General features: G+C 38.3%; 1 long non-coding RNA gene across 1 annotated transcript; it reads right to left on the bottom strand.

The window, feature by feature from the left end:
- Positions 1-11843: 11843 nt before the first annotated feature.
- Positions 11844-14655, bottom strand: LOC110006415 (uncharacterized). The gene is made up of 2 exons (XR_002279363.2): positions 14170-14655; positions 11844-12695 (listed from the first exon to the last, which is right to left on the bottom strand). It is a non-coding gene; the product is annotated as an uncharacterized LOC110006415 (long non-coding RNA).

Here is a 14655-nt window from a genome sequence, read left to right as displayed (position 1 = left end):
TTGGATGTTTATCTTCAGCACACTTCTCTATTATGTATAAGGAAAGTTCGATTGGTTTCTTCAAGGTGACTCGGGGTCTTCGTCAAGGTGATCTGCTCTCTCTCTTCCTGTTCACTCTTTGTGCAAAATGTTTCAGCTTAATACTGTCTAATGTTACTAGGAGTGGCCATTTCTCTGGTTTTCAAATGCCTAATGGGGGCCCTTGTATTTCTTATCTGCAATATGTTGATGATACCTTATTATTCTGCAAAGCGCAGATCGATCAGGAGAGAACCATTGCAACCTTGTTAATTGCTGTGAAGTAGTTGTAGGTCTTAAGGTTAACTTTTGGAAAACTGCAATGGTTGCTTTGAATTGTAGTGCTGAGATTTTAAATTCAACGCTCAGATTTTATATTGTAAGGTTGTCAAGTTCCTAATCATTTATTTGGGTATGCCTATTTCGAATGCTTGTCTTCCTATTGTTGTTTGGGATAAATATCTGCAGCGCATTCAAGTTAAGCTAGACCTTTGGAAGTTTAAGTATCTTTCCTTTGGAAGTAGAATTACGTTGATAAAGGCTTGTTTGTCTAATTTACCCATTTATCAAATGTCAATCCTGCAAATTCCTTCCTCAAATGGGTGGAAAAGATGTAATGGAAATGGCTGAAAGAAGGTGACTTGAACACCAAATTCTTTCATATTACTGCTAATGCCAGACGACGTCAGAATAATGTTTCTGGTCTTACTATTCAGGATGTGGAGCCTAACGATAGTGGAGGTACGTCCCAAGCTATTATTAGTCACTTTCAAAAGGCATTCTCCTCAGAAAATGTTTTGCCTAATCTGAGTAGGGTAGGTTTCGAAGTGTTTCTTTCCAATCTGTCTACTCTATTGGATAGGGACATTAGTTTGGAAGAACTTAAAATTGCAATATTTGCATTACAGGGTGATAAGGCCTTTGGTCCTGATGGATTCCCTTTAATCTTTTCCCAAAAAATTTGGAATTTGGTTAGCGGTCAACTTTTGGAAATGACTAGGGGTTTCTTTCGGAGAGCGTATCTTTTTAAGGGGGTGAATTCTACCTACATTCCTTTAATCCTTAAAACGTCTTCCATAGCCTTTTTGGGTGATATTAGACCCATTAGTTTGTTGACTAGCCTGTACAAAAATGTGGCGAAGGTTTTGGCTGAACGGCTAAAGGTGGTTTTTCCGTTCATTATCTCTGGTCCTCAATCGGCCTTCATGAAGGATAGGCTGATTTTTGACAGTGTCCTCGTTGCACAAGAATGCACCCACTCTCAAATTAAAAGCGGGTTACTTGGGGTAGTGATCAAACTTGATATGAAAAAGGCTTATGATAGGGTTGAGTGGAGCATTTTATTAGAGGAGATGAAGAATATGGGCTTTAGCCATAAATGGAGACCATGGATCTTTGGATGTTTATCTTCAGTACACTCCTCTATTCTGTATTAGTTAAGTCCGATTGGTTTCTTCAAGGTGACCCGGGGTCTTCGTCAAGGTGATCCGCTCTCTCCTTTCCTGTTTACTCTTTATGCTGAATGTTTCAGCTTAATGCTGTCTAATGTTGCTAGGAGTGGCCATTTCTCTGGTTTTCAGATGTTTAATGGGGGGCCTTGTATTTCTCATCTGCAATATGCTGATATACCTTATTATTCTGAGAAGTGCAGATCGATCAGATGCAGAACATTGCAACTTTGTTAAATTGCTGTGAAGTAGCTGTTGGTATTAAGGTTAACTTTTGGAAAACTGCAGTGGTTGGTTTGAATTGTAATGATGCGATTTTAAATTCAGTGGCTCAGATTTTACGTTGTAAGGTTGTCAAGTTCCCAATCATTTATCTGGGTATGCTTATTTCGGATGGCCGTCTTCCAATTGTTGTTTGGGATAAAATCTTGCAGCGCATTAAGGTTAAGTTAGACGTTTGGAAGGTTAAGTATCTTTCCTTTGGAGGTAGAATTACGTTCATATAGGCTTGATTGTTTAATTTACCCATTTACTAAATGTCAATCCTACAAATTCCTACCTCAGAAGGGTAGAAGAGCTGTACTGGAAACAAAGATCGAGGGTCAAATGGCTGAAAGAAGGTGATTTGAACACCAAATTCATTCATGGTACTGCTAATGCCAGGCGACACCAGAATGATGTTTCTGGTCTTACTATTCAGGGTGTGGAGCTTGATGACAGTGTAGGTATGTCCCACGCTTTTATTAGTCACTTTCGAAAGGCATACGCCACAAAAGTTAATGTTTTGCCTAATATGAGTAGGGTAGGTTTCAAAGTGCTTCCTTCCAATCTGTCTACTCTATTAGATAGGGAACTTAGTATGGAATAACTTAAAAGTGCGGTATTTGCATTATCGGGTGATAAGGCCCCTGGTCCTGATGGATTCCCTCTAATTGTTTTCCAAAAAAATTTGAATTTTGTTATCGGTCAACTTCTGGAAATGACTACGGGTTTCTTTCAGAGAGGTATCTTTTTAAGGGAGTGAATTCTGCCTACATTGCATTAATCCCTAAAAAGTCTTCTATAGCCTTTTTGGGTGATATTAGACCCCTTAGTTTGTTGACTAGCCTGTACAAAATTGTGGCAAAGATTTTGGCTGAACGGCTGACGGTGGTTCTTCCATTCATTATCTCTGGTCCTCAATCGGCCTTCATCAAGGATAGGCTGTTTCTGACAGTGTCCTTGTTGCATAAGAATGCACCCACTCTCAAATTAAAAGCGGGTTGCCTAGGGTAGTGATCCAACTTGATATGGAAAACGCTTATGATAGGGTTGAGTAGAGCATTTGATTAGAGGTGATGAACAATATGGGCTTTAGTAAGAAATGGCGACAGTGGATCTTTGGATGTTTATCTGAACAATATGGGCTTTAGTAATAAATGGAGACAGTGGATCTTTGGATGTTTATCTTCAGAACACATATCTGTTTTGTATAAGGAAAGTCTGATTGGTTTCTTCAAGGCGACTCGGGGTCTTCATCAAGGTGACCCTCTCTCTTTTTTCCTGTTTACTCTTTATGCAGAATGTTTCAACTTAATGCTGTCTAATGTTCATAAGAGTAGCCATTTCTGTTGTTTTTAGATGCCTAATGGGGGCCCTTGTATTTCTTATCTGCAATATGCTGATGATACCTTATTATTCTGCTAAACGCAGATTGATTTGGTGCACAACATTGCAGCCCTGTTAATTGCTGTGAAGTAGTCGTAGGTATTAAAGTTAACTTTTGGAAAACTGCAGTGGTTGGTTAGAATTGTAGTGATGAGATTTAAATTCAATGGCTCGAATTTTACGTTGTAAGGTTGACAAGTTCCCAATCATTTATCTAGGTATGCCTATTTCGGATGGCCGTCTTCCTATTGTTGTTTGGGATAAAATTCGACAGCACATTCAAGTTAAGTTAGAACTTTGGAAGTTTAAGTATCTTTCCTTTGGAGGTAGAATTACGTTGATAAAGGCTTATTTGTCTAATTTACCCATTTATCAAATGTCAATCCTATAAATTCCTTCCTAAGCAGGGTCGAAGAGGTGTACTAGAAACAAAGATCTAGAGTCAAATGGCTGAAAGAAGGTGATTTGAACACCAAATTCTTTCATGCTACTGCTAATGCCAGGTGGCGTCAGAATGATGTGTTTGGTCTTACTATTCAGGGCGTGGAGTTTGACGACAGTGTAAGTATGTCCCAAGCTATTATTAGTCACTTCCAAAAGACATTCTCTTCAGAAGTTAATGTTTTGCCTAATCTGAGTAGGGTAGGTTTCAAAGTGCTTCCTTCCAATCTGTCTACTCTGTTGGTTAGGGACATTAGTATGGAGAACTTAAATTTACGGTATTTGTATTATCGGGTGATAAGTCTCCTAGTCTTGATGGATTCCCTCCAATCTTTTTCCAAAAAATTTGGAATTCGGTTAGCGGTCAACTTTGGGAAATGACTAGGGGTTTCTTTCGGAGAGGGTATCTTTTTAAGGTAGTGAATTCTACCTACATTGCTTTAATCCCTAAAAAGTCTTCCATAGCCTTTTTGGGGGATATTAGACTCATTAGTTTGTTACTAGCGTGTACAAACTTGTGGCGAAGGTATTGGCTAAACGGCTGAAGGTGGTCCTATCGTTCATTATCTCTGGTCCTCAATCGACCTTCATGAAGGATAGGCGGAGTTATGACAGTGTCCTCGTTGCACAAGAATGCACCCACTCTCAAATTAAAAGCTGGTTACCTGGGGTAGTGATCAAACTTGATATGGAAAATGCTTATGATAGGGTTGAGCAGAGCATTTTATTAGAGGTGATGAAGAATATGGGCTTTAGTAATAAATAGAGACAATGGATCTTTGGATATTTATCTTCAGTACACTTCTTTATTCTGTAAAAGGGAAGTCCAATTGGTTTCTTCAAGGCGACCTGGGGTCTTCGTCAAGGTGACCCGCTCTGTTTACTCTTTATGCTGATTGTTTCAGCTTAATGCTGTCTAATGTTGCTAGGAATGACCATTTCTTTGGATTTCAGATGCCTAATAGAGGCCCTTGTATTTCTTATCTGCAATATGTTGATGATACCTTATTATTCATCGAAGCGCAGATCGATCAGGTGAGCAACATTGCAGCCCTGTTAAATTGTTGTGAAGTAGCCGTAGGTATTAAGGTTCACTTTTGGAAAACTGCAGTGGTTGGTTTGAATTGAAGTGATGAGATTTTAAAATTAGTGGCTCAGATTTTACGTTGTAAGGTTGATAAGTTCCCAATCATTTATCTGGGTACGCCTATTTCGGATGGCCGTCTACCTATTGTTGTTTGAGATAAAATTCTGAAGCGCATTCAAGTAAAGTTAGACCTTTGAAAGTTTAAGTATCTTTCCTTTGGGGGTAGAATAATGTTGATTAAGGCTTGTTTGTCTAATTTACCCATTTATCAAATGTCAATTCTATAAATTCCTTCCTCAGAAGGGTGGAAGATGTGTATTGGAAACAAAGTTCTAGTGTCAGATTGCTAAAAGAAGGTGATTTACACACCAAATTCTTTCATGCTACTGCAAATGCCCGACGACACCAAAATGATGTTTTTGGTCTTACTATTCAGGGTGTGGAGACTGACGACAGTGTAGGTATGTCCCAAGCTATTATTAGTCATTTCCAAAAGGCATTCTCCTCAGAAGTTAATGTTTTGCCTAATCTGAGTAGGGTAGGTTTCAAAGGGCTTGCTTCCTATCTGTCTACTCTGTTGATAAGGACATTAGTATGGAAGAACTTAAAATTGCGGTATTTGTATTACCGGGTGATAAGGCCCATGGTCCTGAAGGACTCCCTCTAATCTTTTTTCAAAAACTTTGGAATTTGGTTTGCGGTCAACTTTTGGAAATGACTAGGGGTTTCTTTCGGAGGGGGTATCTTTTTAAGGGAGTGAATTCTACCTACATTGCTTTAATCCCTAAAAAACCTTCTGTTTACATTTCTCTTTAACCCTCTTAACCCTCTCTTTAATTACTTCTAAAACTTGAGCATTAGGGACATTGGACCCCAGTACAATATCATCCCACATTGTAGATATTTCTTCTAAATTATCATCAAGTACCATAATTGAAACACCATGCCCATTAATCCCTACTTCAACATCAACAACGCCCTCTAAGTTTCCACCCTATGTGATCTCCCCCTCTTCCCTATCTTCATCTACCCCGTCAATTAACAGTAGCTGCACCTCTGCGGAATCATCACCAATAGCTCCATCACTAATAACTTCACCACGTGCCCCATCGCCATCCACAATAGAAAGCATACCTTCATTTTCTTGATCTTTCTCTACAACTGCCCCACCCAGCAATGGAGGCAAAATCTCGCAATTACCCAGCCCAAAGACATTGGAGGCAGTGGAAGCTTAACTTTGTCTTCTAAGTCACTGTCCTCCACCCCTAAAGAGAAGGTAAAGGACTCAATGACCAGAAGCATTTGGATTGGTACAATGTCATCCCCCACCCCTTCTTCGATGACCACGATCAGCAGGCCTTGGTCTTCGGCTGTAACCCTCAGACCTTGTATCAACCTCCTTCAAGCAGCCCTTCCAAAAGACAAGAACCTTTCCATGCTCCTCCACCAGGAAGCCTCAAGCACTGTGGCAATAATCTTGTAGAGTTTGAGAAACAACCGCTACTTCCTCTAGAGAGAAGGTACTCTCTCTCTTCCTACTTCCTAAGGCATGTTTTCCAGTAGCAGGTTCCTTTCCTTTAATACCTCGAAAGACCTCCCCTATACTAAAGGTTAAACCGCCAATGCTAGTCAAGCCCCCCAAGTCAAGCAATGGATAAATGTTAGCCTCACATGATACTTGGTTGATAGGGGGAACTATGTCCCCAAAGGTGATCTCCCCGCCACCCTTAAGAATATGATTTATTTTCCCCATATCCCCTGTAATTGTCTTTTGAATGTCTTTATCGCCATATCCCCATATCCTCTTTTTTGGGATCCCCCCTCATGTCTTTGTATGGCTACTTGGCCATCCTTTTTTTAATTTACATAATTGTCACCTACTTTGACTTGCTTGTTTTTCGGAGCCCAAATTTGTTTACACTTGGGCATCGCATCATATGCCACTTTCCTTTTCAAATTACCGTTATTTCATCAACCACGTGTAAGGTTATTCCACCTTTGAGGCTTGGTTACCATTGTTCTCTACGACACTTATTTAGAACCCTGTTTCCCAAAGGCCTTACCTTCTCCCGCTTTCCGACCTCTCCTATGTACAGTTTTGCCACTTTGGTTCCATAGAGTCATTATCAGTCACTCTCGGTTTTACTTTGTTAGCCTCTTTGATACCATTTCTAAGACCTTCAATCTGAACTCGAATTAAAATTCATCTCCTTGAACAAATAATCTAATGGCTGTGATATTAAGAGAAAACAAATTCCTCTTAATTCTCATCTGAACATAAGACATATCCCCATTGACAAACTCCCCACATAAATTCCCAAGCTTCTGAAAAATATAAAAATTCATGCAACAGGATACCAAATAGTCTAATCAAATAAAAATCTTTCCAAATTAAGGAAGAATGAACCAAAGAGCTCCATACTCTAATTGTTAAGAGCTTACCTCGAACTTGTTGTATTAGAACCTGCATAGCTTTCCGCACATCGTTAGCAGATGCTAAGATAAAGACACAACAGTTGTCCTCCATCTTCCTAACCGCAGGCTCATACTACGAACTCTAGGCCCTCTTGCCCAGTCATCAAAGCCAAAATAGTCATTAGATAGTGGTGAGAAAGATCCCACCACCATCTTTGAAGCTCTTCTTACAGAGTCGAGAACTTCATCTTTCGCCAAGATGACATGAGGGTGATCCATCATCTTCCTGCACCCATTATCTTCATCATCACCCTCATCCTTCACTTCCATGCTTAACCTCTCTGTAACCCTCGCCAGTTTTTACTTCCTTACAAAAATAGTCTATCGCAAGAAAAAGCAAAAGTCATAACCATTGCAAATTGAAAATAGTTGTAAAAAGCATCTTTCGTGAAAATGAAAAAGCAAGTCATAACCACTGTATTCGTCTAGGTCATCTTCTGCCACAAAATCTTTGAGATATGATATTCTTCAATGGTCCCCACCCATCTAGAGTATCTCTGATTCTCAAATGTTTCAGATGACTATCAAGCTCCAAATCACCTAGAAGATCATCTTATAACCAGGTTGCAACCTTAAAATATAGAATTAAAGATGCATCTAAAAAATCCATCGGAAAAAGTTGTTTAATGTTGAAAAACCCTATAATTGATCACCTCGACATCGAGATGTATGAATATGGAAAAAAAAAATTTGAGTCCATGAAATAGTGCATATTACCACATATTATTTAAACCATCCAATTTCAAGAATTTCATATATTTATAGATCAATTTTAACCATTTTTTAATTTTAAAATTGTATAATTAGAGAGAACAAATTTTTAGATAATCTTAAAATTTTGGAAAAATTACTTAAATATCCGTTTTAGTTTCCATTAGTACCAAAATACCGTATACTTTCTGTCTGATATGTCAGTTTTAACAAAAAAATTTTAAAAAGACTAAACTACCCATTTTCGATTTTTTAAAAATCGAAACAAAAATTAAAAATTTTCGATTCTTCAAAAACCAAAATTTTTTCTCTCTTAAAACCGACAAGTTTTAGGTAAAAAACTAGAGGCCCACTTTCGTCTGTCTGCTCTTTAAAACCCCACAACCATGGCCTCTCCTATTAGTAAAGATGGTTTCAGGGAGAGAGGGGTCTCAGAGGGGGGTTTGAGAGACAGGATTTCAGAGAGATAGAGAAGGGATTTCAAAGAGAGAGAGAGAGGTAGAGAGAGAATACGCAGAGAGAGGGGATCTCAAAGGGGGGTTTGAGAATCCTCTACGTATTCTCTCTCTACCTCTCTCTATCTCTCTCTGAAACCCCTTCTCTATATCTCTAAAACCCTCTCTCTCTCTCTCTCAAACCCCCCTCTCTTAATCAGAGACCCCCTTTGTCCTTGAAACCTCTCTCTCCCCCCCTCTCTTAATCAGAGACCCCTTCTCTCCTTGAGACCTCTCTCTCTGAAACCATCTTTGCTAAAATGGGAGAGCCCTTCTATATCTCTCTCAAGCCCCTCTCTCTCAATCAAAGAACCCCTCTCTACTTGAAACCTCTTTGTCTAAAACCATCTTTGCTAAGCTCTTTTCTATCTCTCTGAAACGGTATCTCTCTCAAACCCCCCTCTCTCAATTAGAGACCCCCTCTTTCCTTGAAACCTCTCCCTTTGAAACCATCTTTGTTAACCGGAGAGGCCATGGTTGTGGGGTTTTGAAGAGCAGACTAACGAAGGTGGGCATCTGGTTTTTTGCCTGAAACGTGTCGTTTTGGGAGTTGGTTTTTGAAATAACCAAAAATTTTAAATTTTTGGTTCTTAAACAATCGAAAATTTTAAATTTTCTGTTTTTCAAAAACCGAAATTGGCCTGATTTCGGTTTTTGAAAAAACAGAAAATGGGTAGTTTCATCTGTTTTCAAAAAAAAATTTATGAAGTTAAAAAATGGACATATCAATAATAACAATATTAGTAATAACAAAAAGTATTCGGTATTTTGGTAATAATGAAAACTAAAATGGATATTTACGTAAGCTTTCCTAAACAGTTTTTACAACAAAATTACATATTATTGTAAAATTTGGAGGTGCGTCTTAATTGCATTATTTAAGTTTGCAACCTTATAAAAACCGCACCCAAAGCTTTCCACACAAACATGTTTCATAAACCACTTATTAGAAAAATTTGGGCCAATTCATATGGATGGCAAAGAATCAGCTTATACCTGCCAAATCTGATCCAAGTCGACAACTTCCTCAAAACCTTGGGTAAAGCAAATGCAAAATTTAGTCCTAAGGGACTTCCAAATTTTCCTATCATATTAATCACTCCTTTTCGCGGAGATCCCTCTTCCAAGACAGAATGCGTGTTTTTTATTGTGACAGTTCTAACCGCGTTCGGAAGTGTTTGGCCGATTGGATCCTTGTCGGCCGACGACGCGGTAAATAGAATGTTCTCAAAAGAATAAGGAAAAATTATAAAAGTCCCCCATGACTCAATTTTGTTTACATAACTTGGTCACTAATTTTTTTTTATTACAATTTTTACTCAAAAACTGACTTTTATAACAAAGGCCCCTTAACAAAAAAGTCATAATTTGAAGAATGAAAATACCATTGTTTATAAATGAAGCCGTCTCATTCTTACCAAAGACAATATGTCACTTTATGGTGGCGGTCTAGCATTGAATTGTGGCAGTCCGACAACTCACTGTGGCAAGAAGGCACTTTTTGAACATGCGGTCCGGTATATAGACCGAGCAGTCTAGCATACTGTAAATGCTATCTGGCATATAGACCAAGTAGTCTAGTAGTAGTGGCCCTCCGTTCGCCACAAGGGTGTTGCGATCCAGCACTTGGTATTTTTGAAAAGGCGGTCCGATAACTTTTGGTATGGGTTTCGTTCCGCAAGTAATTTCTACTGGACCGTCTTTTGTGAGTGAGCGTCTACGAGAATGTGACTGCTTCATGCACGGGCAATGGATATTTTCATCATCCAAATTATGACTTTTTGACTTGAGGCCTTCGTTAGTTTTCTAAAAAATAATTAAAAAAAAAAAGCTAAAAGATATTATGCACTCTCGCAAGTATACTATCTAGTTACTCCCTCAGCTAATTTTAGGAATCCAACCTTCTCAACCCGGAAATCAACTGAATAAAAGAAATTCCTAATCGCACTTGCCATGCACTTGAAAAATAATAATTTCTCTACATTGAATAGAGACTATCCAATTTTTAGATGGTGAGATCTATGGGTTAAAAAACTCAAAATTCAAATTTTTTGATTTTGAGAATAATCATCTAATGATTCTTAAGTAGTTCTCAAAATTCCATATAAAAATAAATAAAAAACTCTCCCAAGTAGGTCTTTTGACTGAGGGAATACAAAGGGAATAGAAGAAAACTATGCTCCCAAGGGAACATAGTATACATGCTCAAAAAATTAAAATAAAAGGCACAATTTTTTTTTGTTTTTAAACATTGAATACAGTCATTTCTTCCTAATGCAATTTGTAGATTGCTTCATTTTTCTATACACTTTTTATAATTTGCCTGCAGAATTACCCGTGGTGATCGATGTGTGGACACCGGATAAAATACGTTCTTGATACCAGTGGAGGATATAGTAACTCTTTCACTCAAGGATGCTTTCAGAATCATGGTTATGCCGGAACTACGTATTATCATTTTTCTATTAATAAAAAATCGGGTAGGGCCTTCTTCCGACTACCCAAAAATCGTTTTAATAGAGAAGACTGGCCAATGACTCAGAAAGGAGATAATTCAACATTGACGTTGATTTGATCACTGGCAAAGGGTGGGGCACCAATCTCAAGAGATATCTTGTGACAAAATTATAAGGAAGTTGGAGCTTGAATATTCTTTTAACCATTTCCCATGATAGGAACTCATTGAAACCCGTCCGAAATAAATAGGAGACAGCTGAGAGGTAGACAGTAATATTGGAAAAGATTTCGTACCAACAAAGCGAAGATAAGATAACTCTCAAGGTTCCCTAACAACTTCTAAGGAAAAGATATAAAAAAAAGGTCGAGGCTCTAAACAATCAAAGTAAAATGTACTTTCAAATAATATCGAGAAATGTGGTTTAAATACTGAAAATCTTTGTGATAGCCTTAAAATATATTTTCACCTTTAATTATAAAAATTTGAAGCTTCAAGAATAGTGTGGATAGAGCAGATCTATGAAAACTTGAAAATCTGGAAAATTAATAGTCCAAAAATACGTTACAAGATGCACTATTACAAAACTTGAAATCCATTTTTTTCTTATGTACATACATCTTGATGTCGAGATGATCAATTTGAGGATATTTGAACATCAAAACAACCTCTTCTAATGAAATTTTTGATGTGGGCTTTAATTTGATTGTTTAAAGCCTCAGCTCTATATAGACTTTTTCCTAAAAAAAATGCCTCTCTACTTATTAGAGGACCCGGGACCAAAAAAACACCCCTCTACTTATTAGAGGACACGGGACCAAAAAAAACACTCGAACCTACATGGGCCAATCCAATACAACCTAGGGCGTAATTGTTTGGGTAAATAGCTTGTCAAAAAATGCTTCAAACCAATAATAGAGTGCAATAATGGGGTTTCCATAGGTGCAAAATGCCAAAAGGTGCTTGAAATGGCTCTTTTGGGGAGAATTCACAAGAGTACAATATTACTTAATCCCACCACTCGTGGAAGCAAAGGATAATAGATGTCATGTAAGAGCTCTATAATATTGTATTTCTACAAAGTATATTATTCCATTTCAAATAACATATGGTAAAGGTTTACTTCAATTATTCAGCGATGAACATCATGATAACCATGAGAACACATTCAACACTCCCAATGACAATGATACAGGATACTACATTTCAATATGCATTATCAACTACACTTAGGCGTTGTACTTGAAAATTAGTTGTGAAAAGCATTGTTCTTGTGGACTAAATACACAGACAACGACTCATCGCCATGATTTGTTGATAATATCAGGTGGTGGAATGAATATGAATTGTTGGTGTGATTACTCCCAACAATACTCGTGGAAACTACTGTATATTTTCCTGTTGATCATTCGTCCTTAGACAGCCAATCTTCATAAAAGAACTGTAGAAATGGATTGTGGACGCTTGGCTTTTCCTTCATCAAGTTTTTACCACAGTATTGCCACAGTATTGGGCTTTTTCTTTAGCAGGCTGTGTGAGAAAATGTATTTATGCATATTTGGGTCTTAAGCCCCCATGAAAGATGTATTTCAGAGCTTATCGAAGTTGTGAACAAAAGCTTTAATTTATAGGGTTACAAAGCTGTATACTACTAAAAAAAGTAACATATTCAATAAATTACCTTCCTAATATGGGTATATATAAAAGGAAATAGAATATTGTACCAAAAAATAGGTGTAGCTTTCTATAATTTCCACACACCCTCTCAAACTCAAGATGAGTTAAGAGAGAGCAACTTGAGTTTGGATAACTGAAGGCAGAGTAGGAACATAATAGGCTTGAGCAACTACAAATTAGCCATCCTCAGAAACCGACCCCTCGAACAGAGACGTCTCGCATAACAGCAAATCAACAGGCCTCTGGAATAGACAGAATCAAGTAACGAAAAAAACTCGATCACACAGGATGGAGTAATAGAAAACTCCACCATCCAATAGGATTGAGCAACAGAAAAATGAATAATTAAACATAATCGAGTAATGGAAAACTCGATCATCAACTAGGATCGAGAAATTCCATCATCAAACAGGAGGCACGTGGAAGAGCCAACAGAAATCAACGGTAGATCAACAAGCACAGTTGGACTTTAGCTTCAGAGTTGAGAACAGTAAGATCTAAACCAGATCAGAGAGTCGAAACACGACTCTGCAGAGAGACAAATCATAGAGTCAAAATACGACTAGAAATCAAAGAGGTTGTCAAGTGGAAATTGTATTTAGGGAGAGAAACAGTAGTTGTGAATGGGAGACTAGCTCTTTGCAATGGATTTGAATAGGGCACAATTTAAACAATTAATTCTATATGGCATGAAGTTGTGGTAAACTCAAGAAAAACAAAATGAGAGAGAAGGCCACGGGTTTTACCAAATCAAGGGAAGAAGGGTGCCAAGCAGGTCTATCGGGTAGAATAAGCGCCGCAGGAAGACCATGAAACAAATATGGTGGGCTTCAAAAACAGTGCAACGATCATTAAGTCATAGAAAACAAATAAATGATCAGAGCTGCTGATCGGCCTCAGGCGATGACTGACTCAGGTTAGTAGTAGTCAGGCTTGAAGTGTAAGGAATCCGAGACATTTCTTTTTTTTTTGGTTGGAGAAAAATTGGTCCATCAAGGATACACATAGGTGCATGTCACTTTTGTAGAGAGGTTCATGAAAAGTGCGTGCAACAAAATGGTTTAAAAAACTAGTCAAAGAGTATTCAACTAATAGTATAGTCCCTCGTTTATAAGGTGAACAAGATGGTCCTCAAAGTTTTGCAATAAAACTCCACCCACTAGACACCCCACTTTGCGCCCGTTTTGCTTTTGAGGTTATATATGGACGGTGTAAAGAAAAAGGAATGGTTCTTAGACCGTGCAAAGGGCATCTGAGAAAAGCTCGAGAGATAAAAAGGAAAGTGGGAGAGGCGAAAAGGGAATCTGAGAGACAGAAGCAGAAAGCCAGAGAGACAAACACAGAAGGATGGCCAGAAGAGAGATGGCCGTGAAATAAAAAAAGGTCGAAAAGCCTGGCCGAAGAAGCACACCAGAACTTGCAAAGACACAACGGATCCGGAAAAACAGGAAAAAAAAAAAAAAACCCGAGCGACGAACTGATTTATATGTGAGGGTCAACTAAGAATGCTTGAGATCAGACCTCAAATCTGGATGGCAGATCTTCGGAAGCCGATGACAAAATAAAATCTTTTTTTTTTTTTTTAAACTTATTTCAGATGGGGTTTTAATGGGCGCTCCATTAAGGCTTCTCAAGAAAATTTATCAATACGAAAGCAACAATATTAAGGCTCCAAAGCAAATCGAATTGCAGGAAGATAGAGTAAAACTTTGCTACCTTCTCAAATCTTGTACCCTCAAGAACCTCTACTGGTAAGCCGATTCCATCCTCAGTCAGATCAACAAGAGCTGCAGCCTTCTGATATGGTGTACCATAAGCAATGGCATCGGATCTTCTCATAAGAGTCTTCTGCCCGCCTGTGCTCGTGCTCGTGCTCGCAGGTGGAATCAAAGGGTCCTCTATTGCCTGGCTATCTGAGAATCAAAGAGCACAGAGAGAAAATGACCTCTCGGGCTTTTACAAGCTGCTAGAGAGAGAGAAGATGAACATGAATGTTCCTCTTTTCCCGATCTAGAGAGAGACAAGTGGCTTTCTGAGATCGGAGATGGTTTCGCTGGAAGATGGTGGATGGTAAGTAGTTTTTGCACGATGGTTTTGTAAGGCCGTATTATAGGCGGAGTTGAGCAGTATTCAAATAGTGATTCAAGGCCTTGACCCATCGAAGATGTATCGAAGAAGAGCTTATGAAAGTTGTGAACAAAA

This window comes from Amborella trichopoda, chromosome 10, assembly GCF_054954075.1.
Source record: "Amborella trichopoda isolate Santa Cruz 75 chromosome 10, AtrichopodaSantaCruz75HAP2 v2.0, whole genome shotgun sequence".
Taxonomy (NCBI): Eukaryota; Viridiplantae; Streptophyta; class Magnoliopsida; order Amborellales; family Amborellaceae; genus Amborella; species Amborella trichopoda.
This window is presented reverse-complemented; position numbering and strand designations above follow the sequence as displayed.